Here is a 13,591-nt window from a genome sequence, read left to right as displayed (position 1 = left end):
GAGGGCTAATATCCAATATATACAAAGAATTCAAGAAGTTAGACTCCAGAGAACCAAATAACCCTATTGAAAAATGGGGTTCAGAGCTAAACAAAGAATTCTCAGCCTATGAATACTGAACAGCTGAGAAGCACCTAAAGAAATGTTCAACATCCTTAGTCATCAGGGAAATGCAAGTCAAATCAACCCTGAGATTCCACCTCACACCAGTCAGAATGTCTAGGATAAAAAAACTCATGTGACAGCAGATGCTGGAAAGGTTGTGGACAACGAGGAACATTACTTCATTGCTGGTGGGATTGCAAGCTGGTACAACCACTCTGGAAATCAGTTTGGCGGTTCCTCCGGAAATTGGACATACTACTACCAGAGGACACAGCTATACCACTCCTGGGCATACAGCCAGAAGATGCTCCAACATGTAATAAGGACACATGCTCCACCATGTTCATAGCAGCCTTATTTATAATAGCCAGAAACTGGAAATAACCCAGATGTCCCTCAACAGAGGAATGGATACAAAAATTGTGGTACATGTACACAATGGAGTACTACTCAGCTATTAAAAACAATGAATTTATGAAATTCTTAGGGAAATGGATAGATCTAGAGAATATCATCCTATGTGAGGTAACCCAATCACAAAAGAACACACATGGTATGCACTCTCTGATAAGTGGATATTAGCCCAGATGATCTGAATACACAAAGTACAATCCAAAAACCACAAGAAACTCAAGAAGAAGGAAGACCAAAGTGGGGATACTTTATTCCTTCTCAAAAGGGGGAACAAAATACCCATAGAAGGAGTTGCAGAGACTAACTCTGGAGCAGATACTGAAGGAAGGACAATCCAGAGACTGTTCCACCTTGGAATCCTTCCCATTTTCAGTCATCAAATCTAGACATTATTGTGGATGTCAGCAAGTGCTGGCTGACAGGAGCCTGATATAGCTGTCTCCTGAGAGGCTCTGACAGTGCCGACTAATACAGAAGTAGAGGCTCACAGACATCCATTGGACTGAGCACAAGGTCCCCAATGAAGGAGCTAGAGAAAGGACCCAAGGAGCTGAAGGGTCCCTTAGGAGGAATAACAATATAAACTAACTAGTACCCTCACAGCTCCCAGGGACTAAACTACAAACCAAAGAGTATACATGGTGGGACTAATGGCTCCAGCAACATATGTAAAGTAGAGGATGGCCAAGTCGGTCATCAATGGGAGGAGAGGCCCTTGGCCCTGTGAAGGTTCTATGCCCCAGTGTAGGGGAATGCCAGGGCCAGTAAGTTGGGGAGGGCGGAGTGGCAGGCATGGGGAAGGGGGAGGAGACAGGGGTTTGTTTTTGTTTTTGTTTTTGGTTTTATTTTTACTTTCTTTTCTTTTTTTTTCCAGAGTGGAAAATGGGAAAGGAGATATGGTATGGCATGTAAATAAATAAAACATCTAATTAAAAAAAAAGAAAAAATAAATAAATAACAAATAATAAATAATTTTTACTAATCATTCTGAATCTAGAAGAGTCTTTTAGGAACAATGCACAAATGAATAAGTAGTTATGAGAATATATTATAAAATTTATGTTAACATTAAAGTTTTTGCATTGAATGTTTTCAAATGTAGTTATCCTTAATTGTTTAGGTGTGGATCAAGAGATGAGTGTCATGGAAGGAGATAGTCATTACTCTCACAGATCCAAATAGGAAAGATACAGATGATGTACCATGAGCATGCACAGGAGCTCAACAGGCTGTCCAAAGGCAAATGACATAGGGCTGATACAGAGATAGGACTGTGTGTGGCCTAGGGTCCTTCTGAAGATTTACAGATAAATAAAGGGTAGCAGAGGTAAGCCAGTTCAGAATTGCTTGCTTATGTGAATCATTCTTCTGGCTTCTGAAATTCATGTAAGGTTTCATGATACCAAGTTGGGAATAATAAGGTGATACAGGGTAGTCTGGAATGTAAGGTCCTGGAGGGTAAGGAATGGCCTCTGGGTTGCTTTGTCCATATCTAAAATGCCCTATTTAGGGAAAATCCCCTTTTTATCTTGGAGACAAAGCTTCAGAGCATGGAAAAGCAAGATCAAACAAAGCCTTGATTCATTGGTTGGCAATAGCGACTCATTTTCTTTTCAGTAATTTCCCAGTTTTCTTCCCAATAATGCACTGAACAATGCGCCCAGCTCTCCTGGTCTGTCACCACAGCATCCTTGTTTGATTGACTCTTTATCACTAGTGTTGATGCTCACAACTGTTACAACCTGCAAGCACCTTGGAGACCACGTCATACTCTCATGGTTTTTTAATGAAAATAAAGCACAACAAACCTTGCTTTGGGGGAAATTATGTGCCTAAACAGATAAAAACATACTTTTAATATTACTTGTTTCTACAAGATTGTATTGGAAAATTTTAAATAATAAAATAATAAATAATGGAATTGACTCAAAGGGTTTAGTAGCAATTATTTTTTTGAATGTAACCATCCCAATGTGTAAATATCCCAATGAGCCAATGTGAAAATTTATTATCTGCTCAACTTTACTGAACACTAGACATGATCTAAACAGCCCCATGTCACGTCCTCTTCTTGTCTCTTCCTGAGATTTGGGTTATGGATAATGGCCTCTGTAGCTCTAAATTTATAATTTTACAAATATCTACTCACACTTGTTACGAGAGCATTGAGTAACAATGCTGGGGTGATGGCTCAGTGGGTAAAATACATATATATATACATGTATTATACATATAAATACATGTCATATATACATGATAACCTGAGTTTTGAACCCTAATATCTATGTTAAAAATCTAGGAGTGGCAACATGCTTCAATCCCACTATCATGTGTTAGAGTCAAGAATAACTCTGCACCTTCGTGATCAGCTACTCTATACTATTGGTGAGCTTCAGGTTCATGGAGGGATCAATCATCAAGACAGAAGGCCCAAGAGTGGTAGAGAGGGACACTGAACGTGGACCTCTGCTTCCATATGCTCTCCTAGAGGCATGTACACCTGTGTATGCAAAGAATACACTTATACCTACATATACATGGGTAGGACATGGGGAGAGTTGAGATGGAAGATGGGAAGAGATGAACATGAACATGAACATGTAGTTCATATGTAACTGTTAAGTTTATTTCAAGGTTAGAGTGAACTTCCATCACTTACAGAAGTTCCCTTCTCATGAGAAATCACAAGCTGGCTACAGAGCACATTCCTTCGGCTGCTCAAGGGATGCCAAAGGTATTAAGAAAGAACATGGATAAACCACAGCAGGCTCTTCTCAAAATTCACCAGGTAGCTGACTAAAACCACAAGTCAGCTGGCATCTTACTCAGCAGGAGTTGTATCATGTAACATGCATGAGAGTAAGTAAGAAACATCATTAATGGCAACCTGCGGCTCTAAAACAAAATACCAACTGACTAGTACAAAAGTGTTTCCTTAGCAAAACCTGAAAGATCTTAAGCTGGGGGCTAATTCACAATCATGAGTGCACAAGATCAAGATTGGTGATATGGGAAGGGATGAGAGGCATGCTCCAAGGAGAGAGAGGAGGCATTCCTGAGGCTGATCCCACGCCCCGAGGGTGCCAATCACTATGGATACAAACGGATAAAAGTGCAGGATGCTGAAATGCTGAGCACTGCCTCAGAAGCTTTCTGTGGGAGATGCATAAAGGGAGAATAGACTTTAAGTAAGCTAGCGATAGGAATGAAAACCACAGCTGACTCTTGGCCATCGTCCTGAGGTACCATTGCTTGTTCCCACTTAGAAGCAAAATTCCAAGTATCGCTTTGATGTGGATTAGCTCTAAACAATAGACAAGCAGACAGAGCCAACTGTTTCAAGTTGTCTAGCACCTTCATCAAGGGCACAGAACCTCAGGCACTGAGGTCAAGCCAACACCAGTGGGCATTACAAGGGCTGTTTTTGTTTAAGCAAGGTGGAGTCATGACACTCCCATGCATACCTAGTAAATGAAATGTTGGAGCTAAAGAAAAACAAAACTATAACTTTATGATTTGAATATGAACATCAAAGGGGACAAAAGGGGAGACATGTTGGAAATACTCAAGTTCCTAAAATTGAGAAAATACTGAGCCAAATAAATACTATAGGATTTAATATTATTGTTTTTTAACTTGGCTACAAGATGACAAAATGCAAAAAGTAAAATGTCTTAGTGAAAATTAGAGTTAAAATGATTTATTGGACTAACTGTATGGAATGTAAAGTTCTAAAGTTCATAAATTCTTGAAGCAAACCATTATGACTAAGATAAGGTACCATTTAATTTTCCTTCTGCATGCCATATTATGTCTAGTGCCATTGTATGAGTTACTATACTATTACTGAGAAGAGGCATTATGACCAAGGAAATTTATAAAAGAAAGCATTTAATTTGGCTTTGCTTATAGTTTCAGAGGGTAAATCAATGACTACTGCCAAGGCAGGAATCACGATAACAGGTAGGTATGGCGTTGATACAGTGGCTAAGAGATTACATCACGAGTCATAGCCAAGAGAAAGAGTTAGACAAAGTCTGTCATGGGCTTTTAAAACCTCAAAGCCCACCCCCACTTGATATACTTCCCACATTAAGGCCATACCACCTAATCCTTCCTAAACAGTACCACTAATTGGAGATGAAGGATTCAAACATTATGAGCCTATATGGGAGCCATTCTTATTCATACCATGGCAAGTATTATATAATACAAAATTAAAGGGACCTGCCTCTTTGTGAGATAGCTTTTTATCTCACAAAGTTAAATGAGATAGATAATTAGTACAGGCAAAACACAGTTGCATAATTATACTCATGTGCAATGTCAAATGGTTTAGAAGAAATCAGAGAAACAGAAATCAGGAGCTTCAGAAGGGGGAGGTTCCTGCTGAATGTGGACAGGAAAACAATTAAAGATCTATGATGAAAGCCAAAGAAACATTTACATGGGAAAAAAAAAGACTGTGGATTCGCAGATGTCCACAACCATATTCATTCTGACTGGTAGCTTTGAAAATAGCTTAAAGACTTAATGAAAATTAAATTTTAATATCCTGCACCTTGCTTGAGGAGGAGGAAGGTGAGGCAAAAAGGCAAAATACCAAACAAAGTTTAGTTCCACTCTGCTAGAGGAACTTGTCAACAAGAACCTGTGCTTTACAGAGGACCAAAGAAACTGAGAGGTCAGACTAAGAAACAATTGTCATGAAACATGTAGCATCTTGCAGGTGCCTAGAGCTGTAAGCGACTGCCTGATTGAAGCACATCATGTCACAGTTCCACACGAAAAGGAAACTCCAAAATAAATACTTGAGGAGAAAATTGGAATCACATGCTAATTTGTCAAAAATTATTTGTACTAGGCAACTCTTTCAATACTCCAACACAACCTGTGAGTGCCCCAAGGCAAGACCTTTCCCTGTGGAGAATTTGTAATTAAGTCTACAATCAAAGATAGATACAAGGAGGAAGAAAGCTAGGCAATCAAATCCATGCCAGACAGTGGGAAAAGTAGAGAGAAACACGGCCACCCCACAGATGGAGATGAGACGAGTACCTAAATTTGCTCGCAGGCTGCCTGTAGTGTTTAGAGTTTACAGACTAAGCATCTGAAAAGCCAGTCTTCTGTCCCTCAGGCTTGAAAGCAGTAGGCACAACGACTATGCGTTCTTAGGATTTTTCCCCTTGCACATATAAAACTCAAAGTACTATTTGTTGTAATAAAACCAAAGAGGATTATTTTCCAGTGAACCTAATGTATTCTAGTTAAGGTGGTACTGTTCCTAGGGTCGTTAGCAACTTAGCGCATCTGTTATGTAACTGGTCACAACCGGATCTAATTTTAACTCTCGATAGTCCACAACGTTTATAAACCCATGTTGTGAAGAAGCTGACACAGACGGTAGCTGCCACTGCAAAACCAAATGGAGCTTGAAGCAACTAGTGCTTTATGGGACACTGCTATAAGGCAGGAATTTCCTAGTAATTAACTCAGTCCTGGCTGCTAAACTGTCTACCTGTTAGCAGAACATTGGATTCTCAACCCTGCTGTGTGTGTGTACACCAAGTAAAAGGCTAAGAGTAGACTAGGTCATGAGGACGTCTTCAATTTATACTCCCTCTGAAAATATGTGCATCCTACCTTAGGTTTGATTGTAAGCATAGCTCAAAGGAAATGCCCCACCTCAATATTTCTGTTTATTTATCATGTTTCAAGTTCTCTAGTCATATGATATCTACATTAGAAGAAGAGCATTTTCTTTAAGGGAGGTCAGATTTATGAATGGTAGAAACTTGTCATTGTGATTTATATTTCTTCCAGTTGTATTTGTGTGCAGCAGAGGACAGAAGTCAGAGGGCAGATGTCCAAAAACAACAAATATATAAACCATGAGCTGACAGAGCTAAGGAAAGGGTTGGGGGTGGGGCACGGCAATAACCATGGAATCAGAGTAGACAAACTCGTATTATAGATGACTGTGAAAGAGAAGGAAAAATCAAAACATTTACATTTCAATGAGATAAAATGAAACATGGAGAAATCAAGGAATTACAATTTATTAAACTAAGACTTCAAAGCTAAGCATGGTGTTACACACTTGGAATCTCAGTACTTAGAAGGCCAAGGCAGGGAGGACAGCCATGAGTTCAAAGTCAGCCTAGGCTACATGAGACCTTGTCTCCAAGAATATAAAAATAAAACCATTTCCAAAACAAATTTTGAAGTAAAGGAAAAATATATTTATTAATAAAAAAGGATCCAGGCTCAGCACTGTTTCACTGTATGACTCTTTCCAGTTAGTACAGGTGTCCTTGGCTTTACCGGGTTACGGCCCACTGAGGGGGGAAATGTCCTACTAGTCTCATGTACAGAATATCATAGCTCTGCCACCCAGTGCAGTGCTGACAACAGGGCTGTTTCTCTTTGTACCTGAGGCTGCTCAGAGCTGAGCTCACTGCCACTGCCCAGCACTCCAAAAGAACATTACACGCTACATGACCAGCCTTAAAGAGTTCAAACTTAAGTGACATTTTGCAAGTATTGATTTTATAAAGTCAGAAAACTGAAGGACCATCCTACAAGTCAAGCACTGTCTACATTTGGTTGATGAGGTAAATCCCCTCCTGGCAGCCATTTCTAAAGAATCCAAGTCAGTCTAGCTACAGGCTTCCTCATCACAACAGCCAACATTGGAAACAGCAGAAAAAAGTTTTGAGTTTAAAGGCATGAAATGTGATAGAAGGCTTCCAAACCTTCAACGTGCTGGAGGATAGATGGCTATATTGGAATAAACAAAACCAAAGGGCATTGCTATAAAGTCATCTTGAAGAAGCAACCGAGGAATGATTTCTGCCTGATAAGAGAGGGAGGGAAGTATAAAGAAGCAGAAGCAAACGTGAATCTACTTGTCTATGCCCAGCCCTGCTGTCTCATGTTTACAACCAGACACTACAACAGTCCACTACAGGAGCAGGGCAAGAAGTCTTCAGGGTGAGGTTACTCTCGCTTATAACTAGTTAAAAACTATACAACACAAAGATAATTGATTGAAGAAGCTGCTGTTTAACAGCAGTTGGAAACCAGAGATGCTGCTGGACATTCTACAGTGCACAGAACACTCTGTCCCACACATAAGGGACTAGAGCCCAGAATATCACTTTTCAGACAGTCTGGTGTTACTGAAGTCAATGGCCTCTAGGCTACAAATGGAGTAGAATGGATAACGGTTGGAAATGTCTATCTTTAAGAGTCAAATAGCAAGTAGTTTGAGTTTATGGGCCACATACAGTTTGTGTTAGAGATTCTTCTGGGTTTAAGTTTAGAACTCTCCAAAAATATATAAACCATTATTAGATCCTGGGCTTTAGCAATGCAGGCACCACATTAGATTATGGGAATGTACATTTGCTTCAGGATACAAACACAAGGACATAGGCTCTTCACAACCCAATAAATTCTTTCATTGTCATAAAACTAACTATCACAATTAATGATTGTGTACTGTCATGGCTATCTTGCAACATCTATGACTGCTTTTGAGTTACTACTAGGTAATCATGAAGGCAAATCTTAAAATTGACCTACTAGATGCCTACATGACTAAATCACTTCTTGAGTACAAGCACTCTATCATTACAAGCTGGGCTATAAACAAAACTGAATTTACAAACCATTGAAATTTAGTGTTGATTTCTGTAGTTTGTCATCAAACTAAGAAATAAAATTATAAGAAAATATGATTGACTGCTGTATCCAAGAGAATTAATAGAGTATTTTAAAAATGAGAATAGAGTATTTATATACATTTGAGTGAGTATACCTTATAAGCACAGCCTCACCTAAGAATCACTATATTGCTAAGGACAACCTGAACTTCTAATCCCTCTGCCCTTGTCTCTCTAGTACTGAGAGCACACATATGGAATGTGCCACCATGAACAGGTTTTAAGTCAGGTCTTCTCAAATCACTAAAGGATCATGATTAAATACAATCGAGTCATCATCTCCTCAGTAGCTGGTCCTTGGGGGCTGAGACTACAGGCAGGCTTCTGTAGAACCTCATGAGACCATTCTGTACACCCAGGCTCTATTAAAGCCCAAGCAGAACTCCTGCAGCAAGCTAGGCACAGATAGAGACAGAATCTCTAGATTTGATGCAGGGTGAGTGACTCTCCCAGCCATAGCAAGTATCAAAGGCTACCTGTGATATTAACAGAGTGTGTGCACAGGAAAAGTCATAGCACATTAAAGCAAAGAAAATATATCACCATCAAGGGGATAAAAGAGAACAACAACAGAATCCAGCCCTAAATAAACAAAGGGTAGTTACCAATTATGTGGCAAATAATTCAGAATATTGGTCTCAAAGAAGCCCAATGGACTCTGTGATACATAACAAAATAATACCAGGAGAATAAATACATGAGTAAAATGAAAACCTCAGTATGCAACAGATGCCACATAAAAGAACCAAACAAACTTTGTTGTTGAAGAACATAGTGGTTGTACTGAAAAATATAGACCCCCAAACCATTTAGTCAAGTCATTGAAAACAATGCAAGAACAGAAATGTAGCAGCAGGGACAGCAGAGTGGGTGGAAAGAAGTGAAGGAAGAGAAGGAGGAGGAGGAGGAGGAGAGGAGGGAGGAAGAAGAGGAGGAGAAAGAAGGGAAGGAAGAGGAGGGGTAGGAGAAGGAGGAGGAAGTGGTGGTGGTTATAGTTGTCTCAGAAGAAGACAGAAGGTGAGGGCAGAGAGTTTACTGAAGGAAATAAGAAGCCTCAAGTCTATGAAGGAAAAATGAAATCTGACATACAAAGGCTGAAGGACTTAAATGTGTAAAACACACAGAGCCCTTTACATGGGCATATCACACAAGTAAGCATCAAACTAAAGCAACAAAGCACCTCAGTAGACTCCTGAGGACCCCAGAAAGGTGGCCAGGCAGACCCCTGAGGATCCCAGAAAGCTGGCCAGGCAGACCTCTGAGGATCCCAGAAAGGTGGCCAGGCAGACCCCTGGGGATCCCAGAAAGCTGGCCAGGCAGACCCCTGGGGATCCCAGAAAGCTGGCCAGGCAGACCTCTGAGGATCCCAGAAAGGTGGCCAGGCAGACCCCTGAGGATCCCAGAAAGCTGGCCAGGCAGACCTCTGAGGATCCCAGAAAGGTGGCCAGGCAGACCCCTAGGGATCCCAGAAAGCTGGCCAGGCAGACCCCTGGGGATACCAGAAAGGTGGCCAGGCAGACCCCTGGGGATCCCAGAAAGCTGGCCAGGCAGACCCCTGGGGATACCAGAAAGGTGGCCAGGCAGACCCCTGGGGATCCCTGGGAATCCCAGAAAGGCGGCCAGCCATTTTCTAGCAGGGTTTCTGTAGGCTAGGGAAGAAGATGTCGTGCATTCAAAGTGCTATGGGAGAACAGCCAATGAAGGACAGTGTGAGTGCCATGGTAGCCAGCTGGCTCACTGTCTGCGACTGTACTCAACAATTTCCGGATGTAGCTATACATCCATGTGTAAGCACAGGTGAATTACAGGTGTGCGTAATTTATCTTTTATTTGTGTATCTGTGTATCTATGTATCTAGCTATTCACAGATACACATGTATATTTTTGAAATATATCTGTAAATCTATAAATATTTACATAGGTATCTAAGTATGTTTAATATTTAAATATATCTAATATATAGTTATACAGGCACACATAGTTAACTTGTAGATATATTTAACAGAAATGTATAGATGTATGAAAAATTTGTTCTTTCTCTTCATTGGATGTGTGTGTGTGTGTGTGTGTGTGTGTGTGTGTGTTTATTTCTTATGAGATTTTGCAAAAATCTCTCTCATTAAGGTATATCAAAAGCCTTTGGATAAAAACTGGGGCTTGATAAAAATGCACACACAGATATTAATAAAAATACTTAGTGTCTTCTGTAATGTCCACTTTCCAGGCTTCACAACTGACACAAAGTCATGACTAATGACAAGATTATAGGACACGATGTTGAGAGTTCTCAATATCAGAAATGTCGGATATTATGTCAACTGCTAATGCCTCCCCTCAACTGTCAGGTCATGAAAAAGAGAATAAATGTGGAATCAAACATTTTGTTAGCACTATATGAGCAGGCCACTAAGAGCCAGCCAGCCACACAGCACTGATGACTCTGAGATTCACAGCCATGATGCAAAGGCAGGGCCCAGTCTTACTTTATGAATATGCTCTCAGCCGCCACAGTAAGTAGTTTCATGGCTGAAAATGAGATGAAGAACCCATTGAAGCCGATAAGAGGCAAAGGTGTCTCTGAGTATAAAAGGACCAGCTGAGCTTATGAAAACTGCAACTCCCCAACGACTGACCTGTGTTCAGGTTTCCACTAAAGAGTGCACCATCAGCATGGGAGAGTACGGGACACAGAGAGCTCATCTGGGCAGAACAACCAGCCGAGCGCCCTGCTCTAGAGCACACATGATCACAATCATGTTTTCATAGAATAAGTAATATAAATAACCTCAAAGACAACACACGTCTGTAGAACTACGCTCCCAACGTTTATAAAGCACTGAAAACAAATGAGCATTATGCTTCATGCCTGTCATCTCAGTACTCAAGCAGCAGAGGCAGGGGTATTGCTGCAAGCTTGAAACTAGCTTGGGCTACAAAGTGAGCTGCAAGGAAGCCTGGGCTGCATACTGAGATCTGCCCCAAGAATAAATATATGAATGAATAATCAAATAAATAAGAGTACATATTCTGCCTCATAGAAGTGGGCTTTCCATTGCAAACTTTTCCCTACTTCCTTTGTGGAGTTGTTTAGTAATTCAGGCAAGTGGCTTTGCTATAACTGGCCCCCTCTCTTAAGACCTTCTATTTGCTCATTTCATGATTATATAGTTGATTCTACACCATGCTTTATATATTTCCAGTTCATATTTTTATCATAAAAATAACATCTCATGGGGCTGAAGATGAAGAGGAGCCTAATGTAAGGTCTTCGAGTCAAATTCCCAGCACTGAAAACAAATCTACTAATTTTAAAGAAGCAGGTAACTACATCACATTTCCCAATTCGGCTGAGAACTGGCGGAGGGTCTGACTCATGTAATGCCCAGGCCAGGCAACGTGGCAAATGGACTGGAGACGCCCATCTCTTGCTCAGGAAGCTACAAGCCCCCTTTCATTTGTCAGTCACATACCAGCGAGATCCCAAGGTAACTATTATTTCTTCCAATAACCAGCCACAACATTAATACCTTTACTTTCACTTATTTGAAGAAGGGTTCATAGTAAGATATACTTTATAGATACAGAATTTAGAAAAGCAAAATGAAGTAAAGTAAGAGATCTGAGATCCCTGGCTGCCAAGGGTAGGAAAGCACAATAGTATCAGAGGAGACTTGCATACAGGCTGCGTTTCCTAAAAATCTTGTGCATGCAACCCAAACAAAGGGATTCGGGCTTAGAAAATTGTTCATGAAGCAAGAAAACACCTGATGGAAAAGGAAAATCTCCTGTCCTAAAGTAAGAAAACTGAAGAGCCATTTCAACTGATGATTATCAATGGACTGATTATCTCTGGAAAGTGGTAGAGGGGATAGTCATTGTCTAAATGTAACTACAGAGTAAATTTCCAAGGGACTTTTCTCATCTTGCATCTAATAAAGCACATGAAAAGCAGTAGAAATATGCTTCAATGAACTCAGTGCTGGGATAGGAGAAGGCTGGTGATGGATTAATCAATCCATATGACTCTGATGACTTAGCTTAATCGCAGGATCTATATAACCTATTTTTAATAATGGCAGAATTATACAGGATGATTAATTTTCTAATCTAGGATGTTATCAAACAGAGTTAATATGATATTTAAGTGCTTTCCAGGTACTGGGAGTTCACAGCAGAATAATTTATATTGGGGAGCAGTGGGTACAAGATGTAGAGTTCACTCTGCTGAGTGGTCCCTTCCCATCCAGCTACCTCTGGCTGACCCAAATGCAGAAGCCAAGAGCTAGTCAAACTATTTTGGAAGCAAACTGATGAAGTTTTCTAGCAATATAATTAAATGTGTCAGGTTTTAAGGGAATGTGAGTACAAAAGCTTTGACTTTGATGTTTCACTCACCCTTAAAAGTCTTCCATCTTTGCTGCTGAAGAGATGTCTTAGTGATTAAAGGTATTCATGCTTTTGCAGAGGACCCCAGTTCACATGGGAGCTCACAGCCATCTGTAACTCCGGTTCCAGGAGATCTGATGCCCTCTTCTGGACTTCAATGGGCACTAGCTACACATTCTGTGCATGTACATACATAGAGGCAAACACTCATATGTGCAAAATAAAATCAAGTAAATATTTAAGAGAAAAAGCCCTCCATGTTGGCTCCTGTGTCAGTCCTCCATGTTGGCTCCTGTGTCTGTCCTCCATGTTGGCTCCTGTGTCTGTCCTCCATGTTGGCTCCTGTGTCCTTCCTCCATGTCGGCTCCTATGTCCGTCCTCCATGTCAGCTCTTGTGTCCGTCCTCCATGTCGGCTCCTGGGTCCATCCTCCATGTCGGCTCCTGGGTCTGTCCACTTTGTTTTTCTATACAGTTGTTTATCTCTCTCTTTTTTAAAAAATACAACTGTATTACACTGTTTTACGTCTATCTCTATGTTTTCAGAGTTTCTGTTTATCGAGATAGTATAAGGAATAATCTCTCATCTATGCAGAATTTGTTGTAATTCTACAATTTTCTATAGTCCTCTTAAGCATCTTCATACAAAAAGATGCACTGGCCGGGCGGTGGTGGCGCACGCCTTTAATCCCAGCACTTGGGAGGCAGAGGCAGGCAGATTTCTGAGTTTGAGGCCAGCCTGGTCTACAGAGTGAGTTCCAGGACAGCCAGTGCTATTCAGAGAAACCCTGTCTGGAAAAAAAAAACCAAAAAACCAAAAACAAAAAGATGCACTGAAGGTAATGCATCTATATTTCAAAATCCATGAGAGAAATAAAAACTTTGCTGGTTTCTCTCCAGTTATACCATTCATCCTTCCACCTTTTAAAATGTATTTTACTCTTTCCTTTCTCTAGCACTT

At 40.6% G+C, this 13,591-nt stretch overlaps 1 protein-coding gene across 3 annotated transcripts in view; it reads right to left on the bottom strand.

Annotated features, from left to right (window-relative positions):
- The window catches only part of Arhgap24 (Rho GTPase activating protein 24), a 713,998-nt gene that overhangs the window by 299,418 nt on the left and 400,989 nt on the right, over positions 1 to 13,591 (bottom strand). The gene's annotated exons all lie outside the window — the stretch shown is intronic.

Source organism: Mastomys coucha, unplaced genomic scaffold (genome assembly GCF_008632895.1).
Source record: "Mastomys coucha isolate ucsf_1 unplaced genomic scaffold, UCSF_Mcou_1 pScaffold22, whole genome shotgun sequence".
NCBI classification, from domain to species: Eukaryota; Metazoa; Chordata; class Mammalia; order Rodentia; family Muridae; genus Mastomys; species Mastomys coucha.
The sequence above is the reverse complement of the archived record's forward strand: the minus strand, read 5'-3'. Positions and strand labels throughout refer to the sequence as shown.